This window comes from Neopsephotus bourkii, unplaced genomic scaffold (assembly GCF_033783945.1).
Source record: "Neopsephotus bourkii isolate Nb327-2 ecotype Australia unplaced genomic scaffold, CSIRO-AGI_Nbou_v1 NB_1016, whole genome shotgun sequence".
In the NCBI taxonomy this organism is placed as follows: Eukaryota; Metazoa; Chordata; class Aves; order Psittaciformes; family Psittacidae; genus Neopsephotus; species Neopsephotus bourkii.
Window position 1 is genome coordinate 2,069,651 of NW_026901505.1, and position 12,802 is coordinate 2,082,452.

At 40.8% G+C, this 12,802-nt stretch overlaps 1 protein-coding gene across 8 annotated transcripts in view; it reads right to left on the bottom strand.

Annotated features, from left to right (window-relative positions):
- Positions 1 to 12,802, bottom strand: part of EBF1 (EBF transcription factor 1) — a 276,447-nt gene that overhangs the window by 71,916 nt on the left and 191,729 nt on the right. The gene's annotated exons all lie outside the window — the stretch shown is intronic.

Consider the following 12,802-nt stretch of genomic DNA (forward strand, 5'->3'; position numbering starts at 1 on the left):
TTCAGGGTGGTCATACAGATCAATGTAAAGAAGCAACTCCATCCCAAATGCCACCAAGTTCTGCGTGCTAATACAGTATGAGGTATAAATGTGACACCACTGCCATTAGATAACATTTTAAGTAAAGCAGGTACTTCAACAATTTCATTGGCAATGAAAAAAGATTCTTTCAGGAAGGGCAAAACCCTCCCAGCCAATCTCAATGCTGGAAAGAAAGATTCTTTTGGTATGAACCCAGAGAAGAGGGTGCCTCCACTGAAAACAGAAGGGCTGACATTGCCCACACTGATTCTGCAATGTCAATCAGCAGGAGTTCATTAACTGCATATGTGTATCTGCATATATCACAGTATCACAGTATCACAGTAGGTTAGAGATTGGAAGGGACCTCAAAAGATCATCTAGTCCAATCCCCCTGCCGGAGCAGGAACACCTAGATAAGGTTACACAGGAACGTGTCCAGGCGGGTCTTGAATGTCTCCAAAGAAGGAGATTCCACAACTCCCCGGGCAGCCTGTTCCAGTGTTCCGTCACCTCACTGAGAAGAAGTTTCTTCTCAGGTTTAAGTGGAACCTCTTGCTCCAATTTTACATTACCCCTTGTCCTTTCATTGTTTGCCACTGAGAAGAGCCTGGCTCCATCCTCGTGACACTCCCCCTTAATATATTTATATACACTAATAAGGTCACCCCTCAATCTCCTCTTCTCCAAACTATAGAGACCCAGCTCCCTCAGTCTTTCCTCATAAGGGAGATGCTCCACTCCCTTAATCATCTTAGTTGCCCTGCGCTGGACTCTCTCCAGCAGGTCCCTGTCCTTTTTAAACTGAGGGGCCCAGAACTGGACACAATATTCCAGATGAGGTCTCACCAGGGCAGAGTAGAGGGGAAGGAGGACCTATATATATATATATATATATATACCTCTTTCTTTAGGGTTGCTGGCATTGGCTGTGAATTGCCACTTGGTTGAAAGGCTGGTTGAGCTGTTACTTTGGTTTGTAACTTCGAGTGTTTGATGACATACTAAGGGAGAGCACTCAGGCACTTCATCAGGTAAGGATTTACCAGGAGGAGAGGGGTGTGAAAGCCACCTACATTAACACCATCCAGGTCAACACCTTTGCACCTGTGAATTACTTAATGATATCCCTTCCCTATATTCTTCTAATTGTAAATTAATTTACTTTTAACAGTAAATCAGTTCACTCACAGAAGCCTACTTTAAAATGCTCCAGACATAAAGTGCTGAAGAGACCCTGTGAGTATTTTGTGACCTTATGGTGGGTTGGAGCCAATTGCAGGAGTGGTGAGGCTGGTGAGAAGCTCCTTCCTCCCAGCCTCTGGGCAGGGTGGGTGTGGAGCTGGGAAGCAGGAGGGAGCTGGAAAGGGAGCTGTTGAGTCACCCTTAGCAGTGAGTGTTTCTGTAGGCACTGCTACGGACTCTCACTACCAGTGATGGAAGGCATGCATGAGGAGCAAACACACCCTGTCCCTACCTACAAAAGGTTGTAAGTGTCAGGCACAAACTTTTCCACTACTTAAGCTGATGGGGATGCCAGCTCCAGTGAAAAACACAAACACACACAGGCAGAAAAAAAAATCATTACCCTACTCCAAACTTGGCAGAGCACAGGCATTAACTTTTACATGAGCTAACAAAAGAAACATCCTAACATTACCATCATGAAAATGTAGCTCACACACAGAAGTAACTTCAATATGTTTAGTTTGGATTCAAGTTACTTGTGTAAAACTGTGCATAAAAACCATTGCAAAGTCCAAAACCAAATGCTTTCCTTTCAGGCGAGGGATTTACAGTGAAAGCAGCTTTTCAAAATGCCATCCAGCCATTTCACAGAATCAAGCTTTTTCATAAATAAAAATTAAAATCACTTCCAAATTACACCCTTTCCAGTATTTCCAGTTGATTGTGGACACACACACCCCCTACAATAAAACCTGAAGATAATCAGTTTCCCATGTGTCAGAGAATGAGCTACTTTTCTGAAAGACTACAAGCAACTTTTTTTTTTTTCCTAAATAACAGTGAATAAAAACTGTTTGAGACTATAAGCCATTAACAGAAAACATATGCAGGTTTCACCAAAAGGGTTGTCAAGCATTGGAACAGGCTGCCCAGGGAAGCTGTTGAGTCACTATCCCTGGGGATATTTAAAAGACGTGTAGATGTGGCACTCAGGGACATGGTTTAGTGGTAGGTTTGGCAGTGCTGGGTTAATGGTTGGACTTGATCTTAAAGGTCTCTTCCAACCTAAGTGATTCTATGATTCAAAATTATAAATTCAATTAACTTCAACAATGAATGTAAGATACTGCTCTGCAGTTACAGGTCCCCAGTAAAGAGTAAGCTATTATCTCCTATTATGATGTTCTTTGCAGTACCTACATTGCACTCAGAGGTGCAAGGTGCTGCACTGTCTGTGCTGCTTCACATGTTCTATACATGTGTGAGCTTAGTATCAAATAATGCCAAGTTCCATGGCAGCCAGGGGGACTTTGAGCAGAAACTCAGGACCTTCTGCTGAACTGTGGCTGTTCACTGGGACACTCTTGCCCACAAAATCAATGTGACCAACCACATGTGTAATGTTATACATTAATTTTAACAATGAATTAATTTAATAAATTAATTTTGTTAATTAAATATATAGCTATTGTGCTGAATCAGTGCCTCACCAAAACTCCTGACATACCTGAGGCCAAAAAGCCAGGACTTGGTGGCTTAATAAGCAGTGCAGGTTGGTATCCTTTGAAGGCACTGACAAGAAGCATAAGTGCTGTGCATTCCTAAAAGATTTCAGGGCTTTATTTTCCCTTGTAATCAGTCACAAAGACCAGTGGGACTTCCCAACTTTCCCCACATAACTTATTTTAAAATGCAAGTGTCTGTAAAGACTGGAAGGGCTGCATGGAAGTGCTGCCCCACAAGGGAGGCTACACTGAAGGCTGCATCCCGAAGAAGCCCAAAGAGACGTGCTGAGGAAGGCATCCAGACTGCTACCTGTTTTTGAAGGCACCAAACATATTTGCAACTGCCATTGTCATTTGAGACTTTGGTCTTACTAAAACTTTGCCCTTCCCAGGCCCTTTCCTTGGAGCACAAGGAAGAAACATGGAAGAATTAGGTCCCATTTGCCAGCATCACCACAGGTAACACTTGGAGGAGAGCAAGGCAATGACCTCAGCTCTATTTATGCCCCTGGTACAAATGTCTGGCCAGCTCAGGCCCTCGGCTCTTCATACTTCTTCCGTTAATCATTTGGCAAGTTTCAAAGTGCTGTCTGGAAGGTGTTTACTTCTGTGCAACCCTAGAAAAACAGAGCTAGGCAGAATAACCTTTTCACTGAAGACCTTGATTTTTCTACATTTTGTTTTGGTCACAAGAGAAACAAAAATACACCGCATTTTTCTGCAAAATGCAAAGTTCCAGAATTTTTATCTGGAATTAACTATAACATTAGTATTTCCAAGAAAAACAAAATATTTTGTTTGAAAATATTTTCATTGCACATGCTCTTCTGTAACACCAGAGCATCATTTCTAAAATGGTGCTTTCAAAGCAAATAGAAAAAAAGTTACATAAACTCTAAGTTTTTCTGCAGAAAAGGAGATTTTAACTGAAGTATGAATCTTTACTGATAAAAAAAATGCAGTGAAGGACTCTAGACCAGTTGCAATAAAGGCAATGAAGTGTACATGATTGATAACATGAACAGACTTTAAGTCCAGAGAAGAATTATAATAAGAAAAAAGAACAATTACACACTCTTACGCATACAAATATTTTTATTTTATTTTTTGTTAATGAACTGCTGGCAGCCAACTACAACCAGAACCAGAACGGTCTGGTAGCCTAATGGTCAGCTAAGATTTTAAGACTCTTTGGCACGAGTGTATTACATTTGCTGCATGTTTTCAGAGCACTCACTGGACTGAGGGAAAACTAAATGTTACCCCTAGAACTGCAGGCATGGACCTTGCAGCTCCTTGCTGAAGGTGATGTGGCTACATCCTCAACCTGCTGAAATAGCCTAATGGTTATGAGTTGTAATGAGCTGTTCTCCTTCTTTGCATAATATCAAGGCAAATTGGTGTTAACATCTGACATGTTTCATTGCTCTGTTCCTGTGGTTTGAGTTAACAGATATAGATGTTGGAGAGAGGCACTGCAACCCCAAATTTATCAAGGCCAATGGGAATTTTGCCTTCAAAGCTAAGATCTCTATCAATAAATTTTACGGATTTATCAGCAAAACCATTAATGACTTTTAAGGGAAACAGTGTTCTTTGAAATCTTCATCTTTTCTCAGGATACACGTTGTTAAAATCTGATCACCCTCAATACAAAGGATGGTAAGTACAAGCTTCAGCACATGGGTAGCAAAAAGGTAAAGTTTTTGGTTGTGTGCTGTGCGTGCCAGTGTGTTCCTGTGTTCCCGTACTCCCCTAGCTACTGATATATAGGGGATTTTTCTTCCTTCAAACTGTGACAATAAAATGATTACCCCGCCACAGTTTAGCATAATGGTTCAGAAATGCTCGTGGCATATTGCAGAGTTAAAGTGGAAATTATTAGGTAGCTCTTCTTTGTTATAATAATGATCACTCCACAAATAAAAGCTCTTCTCCCAAAGGTACTGCAAGGCACAAAATGCTAATTCTGAAGATTATGTGTGCGCTTTTATTAAATATTACTATGCCCTGTCTGTTTGAGGGCTTCAGTGCTCTGATTGTTTTATGAGTGCCATGTTAATGTCAGCCCCATCTTGCTAGCAGCAGGCACACATTTTAGCTTTTGTATGAGAGTTGATCAAAGGCCACGTGCTGAGGGAATTGCTGAGAAAACACGGACAAGCGATAAAAATCTAACAGATTAATTGGTTTAAATTTCATTTCAGGGCGCTGAACTTTGGCTCAGGACACTAGTACTACACTACCAGTCAGGGCCTAATTGCCACATTTCCAATATGCCTCTGAACAATGCTTGGAAGGGAGAATAACAACAGTACTAAAAATACTAATAACACTAATAACAATAATAATAAAACAACAGCAAATATCTCCTCATAGCTTCTTGTATATGTTTAACAACTAACTGTGCACAGGCAATTGCACTAGGAAATCCCTCTCCCCCACATCACCATCCATCTGCCTCCTGAGCATTTCTATTTGCCTCAAATAGCACCTGAAGACATAAGAAATAGCAGATGCCCTCGGGAGAATCGAACATATGAATTTACAGAATCAATGAGCTACTGATTCAAGTCCCTCACAAACACACACTAGACATCTCATATTCTTAATTAGGGACCTGCATTTATAAACAGAGATAGCATTTTATCCTCCAACAGAAATGATCTATTCCACTGACAGAAAACAGAGGCCAGAGGAAAAACAACATATTTACCAGAAAGTTTATGGGTGGCCTTGGCATAAGGGTTAATTGAGCTTAGAGGTAAATGTTCACTGAGGTGAATTAGTGGGATGCACAGCTATCAGCAGGGCTCTGGGACTGCTCTTATTTAGCTTCTGAAACGTATTTGCTCTATGATTAATATCCAGTTTGTGCTGGTGACTGTAAGAATGACCTCGCCTGCAGTTTTTATCATGAAGTGTGGTTTCATCCTCCATTATTCCATAGATGAGGCTCAGACAACAGTTGCTGCATCACAACAGGAGTTTAAATGATGGGGTACATGCTTTTATTTTTCTTCACTTTAAGAGTATTATGACATGCATGGATTGTTGCATAAAGGCAGTTAAAACTGGGAGCTCAGAAGAGCAGGGGATTTATGTTTCATCTTAGAGGAGGTACTGAAAATGTCTAGAATTTAATTTAATTTTCCTTTTTTTCTTGGGTAAAACCTAATTCCAGGCTAAATATATAAATGAGCCACAGATTAACCCACACCTTATGGATCTGATCTTGCAACCTGTTAAATGCTTTCACCAAACTACCAATTTCCAGAATATCAAGACAAATCAGTATTAAGCACTCAAAACCATGACTTATTGAAGATGTGATTCAACAAACCACTTAAGTAAGTGCTTAAAAACCCAGCTGAAGAAGTTGCAGAAAGAACTAGATTTTTAAAGATATTTGGGCAGGGCAGTGCACAACGCTGCCAAGAGCTATTTAGTGTATATGGAACTGGGGTTTCCCATTCCAAAAATACACTTTGGTTACATATAGACCACCCTGTGCAGTGCTGAGCTCATTCAACCTGACACAAGAACTGGCAGCAGCAAAACTGACATACTGATGCTGATATGCCAGTTTCAGGAACTGAGCTGCTATATCTGCTCAAATGTAGCAGCAACTCAATGCTAACTCTAGGATTTCTACAGCATTTTTATATCATCTGGTGTAGATCTTCCCTCAGGTATCTCATAGCTATTGAAATCACATAGAGTTTATGACTCTGAAGAAGACAGTGCCCAGGAATGGACTGAGCCTAAATTCCTTTCCCACAGAACTCTGGAGCCAAAGGTGTTCAGCACTTACTGGTATGTGCAAGGCCTTTTTGATCACCATTTTAAGTTTGGCAAGGTATGTTTCTCCTTAAAGGGTGAGAAAAATATTGTTTCTTCCCTTCTTGAATTACAGATTTAGAGGTGTTATACAAGGAGGAAGGGTTATTTCATCCATTGTTTGTTCCACATTAAGCACCTTAACAGATTGATTTTTGTCATGGGGGAGAGTGATTTTTTCAGAACTGAAAATTATCATTTTTCCCAAATTTGCCAGTTTGAGTGAATAAACCAAATATCCAAGGGTTTGTTTTGTTGTTTTTTCCCCTAAAATAATATTCTTGTTCCCAAGAAGCAGCAGTTGTTATCAACTGCTCACCTACTTCGAACATGCTGAAAGGGTGAACCCAAAAATGTGTCCCCATGCAATGACACCACTCCCAGTCTAGTGTGTGGAAGCATTGCTGGAGCCTTATCCAGTGCAAGCAACTGAAAGCAACTGAGGTTTCTGAAACCAGCCTGGATGGGAAAAGTCCACAAGACCAGCTCAAAGAGTTAGTCATAGGCACTTCAGGGAAAGGGAATGAGGCAGAGTTTTTACACGTTGTACTGGAGCATTAAATCTTCACTCTCAAGCTAAACAATGCGTTTGCTGTTTATCTTAGTAAAGTGATGATCTTCCTGCTTTCCTTTTTCATATCACAGCCTGCACACTCTCCTATTCTCTCCTGACAATAAGCAGCTGCTGTGCAGGAAACAGGGTAACAGAGGTTTCCCTCTCGAGGAGATAACTCACACAGTTTTATGCAACACAGGCATGAGGATGTGATGCCCTGCTCCCCCTTCCCAGCTCCCTTCTTTATAGCATCTTGATATTTGGGACTTACCATTTGTGAGCTTTAAATATTACAACACCCCTCCAAAAATGGCAACCTCCTCCCGGGTTCTTCATGACATCTGCACTGGGTGAAATCACTGAACCAAAAATATACATGCCGTGCAATCCCTCCAGGTTGGGGGAAGGGAGGGAAGGTTGCCTTTGTTTCTGTGTTCAAGTAGTGAAATTAAGGGTATTGGCTGTGGTTTTCTGCCTAACATTTTAGATGCTCAGTTCCCATTAATGGGAATTGAAAATGCAAATTATTTGGGATAATATTGCACTTAGAATCAATACTTAATCCAGTGTTTCTCTTTTAGCCTTGCTGATGCCTCGGCTAGCAAAGTTTTGTTTCATGGAGCCCTCTGTATTTCTCTTCCCTTAATGATTTCCAAAGCTCGTTGTTGATCACTGTCTGAAAAATGATTTCATGGAAAAAGAAGGCAATCCAGAATAATGAGAAATGTGTTACAAAAAAAAAAAATAATAATAATCTGCTGTGTATTTTACTTTAAAAATTTCCATAAAACCAATAATTTAATTACCTGTGCATGACTGCAAGAAATGCATTTTCACTCATTCTTTCAAACCTTTCACACCACGGAAGTTGTGGGGGTTTTGGGCTTGTTTGCTTTTTTTCCTTTAGGAGGCACCTCCTGCTTTCCAAAAATTAATAAAACAGTAAGAGCCCTCAGCATCTCACTGCAAGTTGGTAAAAGTTGACCTCCAAAAGAAATCTGTCATGTTCATTTGGCAAATAATAAATTACTTAAGAAAAATGCAATGTTGCAAAAACACTTAGAAATTTGGTTTATTTCTCTATATTAGGTCAGCCAAAACAAGAATAGATATAAGTAACATATTTATTAACATTATTGAAAAAATATATATATACTTTGTATATTTTTTTTATTTTTTCAAGAAGTCTAACAATTTTACTGTGGGGCTTTTTTTACATATGTTCTGGTATTTTATTTCAAGGAAATTTATAGCAGGTTTTAAGCTATAATTTTTACATTCATTATTTCTGCCCCAAGTTGGAAGATTTTCATTTTGAGTCAGACATAAAGAAACTGCTGTGGGTGCCTCAGCCAAACATAGCACTCTGCCTAAACCAATGGTCAGCACTAAAACTCTGCTCCAGCACTGATGCAGTCTCTGTTATCTCAGAGCAGCTTAGTTGCACATAGGATATACACACATTGGGTCAGGAGGAGAAACAGCACATCCAAGAATATCACAGTAAGGTGGCAGTGCTTTCAACTCCCCATATTGGCAGTGCTTCCAGCTCCACAGCTGGGGACAAGTTTGCTTGGACCCAAGCACCAGATCAGTCACTATTGCAGCTCACCTTCCTCCCTCAGGGATACACAGGCACATTTTGACCCCAAGAAAGATAACTGCTTTACTTCAGACCCCTAGATTATTGCACCTCAATCTCTTCACTCCTTCCCCATGGGGCCACTTGCAAAGGCACAGGAAGAGTGTTCCTGAAAGATGGGAAGCCAAAGGCAGTGGCATGCAGGGGACTGGGGTGTGATATATGCATGGGATTGCACTGGTTTACCTGAATGTGGGTTTTAAAATTTTTTTTTAGTAAAACAAAAAAATCTAATATGCCTCCCACATTTCAATTTCAATGGCTTCCTGCTGATTTAACTTCCGCTGATGAAGTTAGAGTCCAGCTAAGCCAATGTGACTATTTTAAAAACAATAAGCATGTCCAGAAAGGAGACTGCATCTGTTTAAGTGCGCTAAAGTTTAAAAATAGTCACATTGATGCAATTTCTGTGTGAGGATGAGGACAACCTTGCGAATGGAAGCCCAAAATGTGTAATATAAATCAACCCTAAAAATTTGTCAAAACAAACATCTCTGCCTAGCTTGCATACCCCAAAAGCTACTTACTTTAACTTACTGGTCCTTCAGTGCTGCTAAGAACCTAAACCAGTAAAGCATTTCATAGGATGGAACAAGTCATTTGCTTAATGTTAACACTGTGGTTTACTGTTTTGCTGAATCCCAACCTATCAGAAGGGCAGTGGGCTCTCTTTCTAAATTCATGCTTTGTTTTACTGTCACCCTGGTCTCATTTTCTATCAGTGCCTTAAAACTGTAAATCACTCACAGCAATTTTCTCTAGAATCAGAGCATAAGACTGGATAAAAGCTCCTAAAGCACAGCATCCCATCCCTGCAAGGTGTGAAAAGCTGAGCACATGGAGCACAAGAGCAGCCAGTCCTCTTGTTCAGATGTACACTGGTATGCTATAGCCAAACTGGCCAGGTTTGGTCAATGATATATATAGGTACTGTATCTAAATAGTACAGTATCTACGCACCTAGTTCAAACCCAATCTAAATTCTCACTTCCCCAAACTAAGCATCAGTATTAATTACAGTTTTATGTAATCTTTCACTATCACAAAGAAAAAAACCAGAACTCTACTTCTCCCGACTCAGTTAAAACCTCCACTACCTTATATATGTATTATATAGCGCAACAATCAGATGTTCACCTGATACGGATTCTACAGCAAACAAAGAATTTGTTTTATCCTTATAAAAGCAAGAGCCCCAACCAAAATTAATTTTTAGCTGCAGTCTCTTTGTTCAGCAGCATTCAGAAAGTCTGCCCACAACAGAGAGCTCGTAGTAACCATCTTTCAGAAGCATAACAGCCAGCATGGAAACACAAAGCAGTCGTGGCAGGGACAGGGAGTGACTGTAATCCAGTTTCTTCAAGGGAAATTCAAGTACCCTAAGAGTTCTTATTCCTCATCTGATTTCTCTCACAAATCACAAGCTGCTCTCTAATGCAATTTTCTGGAGTCTGAGAATCATAAAGTCAAATACGAACAAGTCTAGTGGAAAATCTGTGACGCTAATCTTGGCCTCCGTTGTATTTTTAACAGGCACTGAGTTTGTGCGCCGGATTATCCAGATGGCCATACAGGAATCATCCTGATAGGATTAAACCTTTGTGCTGAACTCTGCTCCATCTGTTCTCAGAGGTTTGCCTATTACTATTGGAATACGAATGTTCAGCCTGTGTCTAGCACCATGACTAAAAACGTTGTTTACCACACACACACACATATGTATATGGGCACACACATATCCTTGAGTACTTGATTAGTAATGTGAGACGAAGTTAGCCTGAAGTTTACCACTATAGGAACATATTGGTTTTATTATTCATTTGAAGAACAAAGTATGCAATATCTAAATTCAAACAAAAAAGCTTTTTTGTTGTTGTTCTGGGACTTGTTCAATTCATTAAACCATAATACTGCCATAAATTTATAGATGAAGGCATGACTAAACATAGAGCAGCAAGGCTCTTCATCTTTGAAATCTATTCGTGTACAAGAATGTATGACACAGTCACACTTTGAAGATACCATGGTTAAATATTTCAGATCAAAACCAGCCGACAACAAAACACATGCATGCACACATTGCTGGTAGCTGTTATTTGCAGCTCGATCTAGTCACAGGCCAAGAACAAAAAAGTAATAATCAGTCCTAGTAAAAGAAAGGCTTATTCCCATTAATGTTGCTTTCTGCTCTTATTGCCTATTAATGACAGTCTTCTGCATTCATTGTTGCAGCCTGCCAGATGCAGCAAAGATCCATATTCATCATGTGCAAAAATTGTGCTCAGGCTGTCTCCATGACAGGTTACACAGAGCTGCCAACAGAGACACCAAGGTCCAATGGATGGCCTCAGGTTTCCAGGCCCTGGGCCAAGGGAAAGGGTAGGGAATCTGGCTCTTCTGTAAGAAAAGCATCCCAGTGATGAAAAGGTTTACCTAAATTGCTGTCCTGGACAGAAATACACTACAAACTTATGACTACCTGGGATGAGGAGGGTGGATAAGAAAAATTAAAAAAACAATGCTGCTGCTGCTATTATTATTAATAGTAGTAGTATTAGTATTATCATTATCATTATTGCTGCTGTAGAGGTTTGATTCAGGAATGCAACATAATACTCAGCCCATGTTTGTGATGGCAGTGGGACAGCAATGGAGGCGACGTAACCTGAATTGCATTTCAAGCCACAGCCCTGATTGTGTTGCAAAGACTGAGACCCCCTTGTCTCTCCTGTGCAGTGTCTTTCAGACTGTTTCTTCCTCTGTTCTTTGTGCTGCTCTGAATGCAGGGTCAAGCACCCCCTCCCAGCCATTTAGGCTTTACTTGCAAAAACACAAGCATAAAAATATATTTATAGTTCATAGTATCTGTCCAGCAATGACACCACATAAAACCAGCACGCTGAAAATCCGGGAGTGAATACTTTGGACTCAAGCCTACAAAAGCTTAGAGAAGTTGTTCTTTCAATGTGTCTGATAAAGTCATGCTATGTTTTTATTTATTTATTTAGGGCCATATTCAGACCACCTACCTAAGGCATTGCAGCATGTAAGAAGTCAGACTCCAGCTCTGACTAAGTCAGTCTGCCTAAATTAGGATCCTCTTTCTGCTATACAGTGAGCAGGGATGGGCAGACACCTCTGGAAGCCTGGAGGCCTGAGAGTTCTGCACTGGCTCCCAAAAGTACCAAGGGACCTCAGCAAAATGATACCATAGGTAGGAAGTGCCAGAAACAACCCCATGAAAACTATTTGGCAGCTGATACTGAACAGGCACCTGCCTCTGGGCTTTCCAGCAGGCACCTCTGCTCAGGCTCGGGACTGAATAAGGAGGCAACACAATCCCAGGAAAGGGATAATTTCCCCCAAAGGGCCCCTAATCAGAGTTGCTTTACCCTTCAGTGCCTCAAAGAGCCAAACTGGTCAGAAATACTTCTTCCCCCTCTTCAGCTCCTCGAAAAGCTCAGGAAGTTGGGCAATGCTCTCACCTGAATGTACTGCAGCAAAGCGCTGTGACCTCAAACTCCAACCCACAAACTAAAGCTGCAGCTGGAAAGACGAGCAGCGTTGCGGTCAGGGCTGCAATTTACCTCCAAGTGCTGGCCTTCCCACTCAGTATGGATAAGGTAACACCAAACCTATGAATTCCATATGCAAGCCAGGTTTTCAGCGAACAGCAATGCGAGCTGCCTGTTCAGTCTCCAACAGCAGGGGAGATCTAGCACGTCTGCTGGCATTTCACAATCCAAAAGGGACCTCTGTGGGAAACACACTTTGCTTTTTCACGGGATAGATACAGAACCTCTGAGAGAGTTGCTACAAAACCATAATGATATGGTATTAACCAAACATAATTAATTTTGAATTTCCTTATAATCCTGTTGCTAGCAGACACTTTAGCAGTAGTACAGTAAAAAGCACACAGGCTCCAGCAGCATTTGGGACCAGAGTTTTGGAAGAACCCAGCTATCCATGGGTTCCAGTACGCATCTAATGGAATTTTCAAAGTACCTGCAGACAGGCACTGAAATTCTGTAGCCGGAGTTTTAAAAA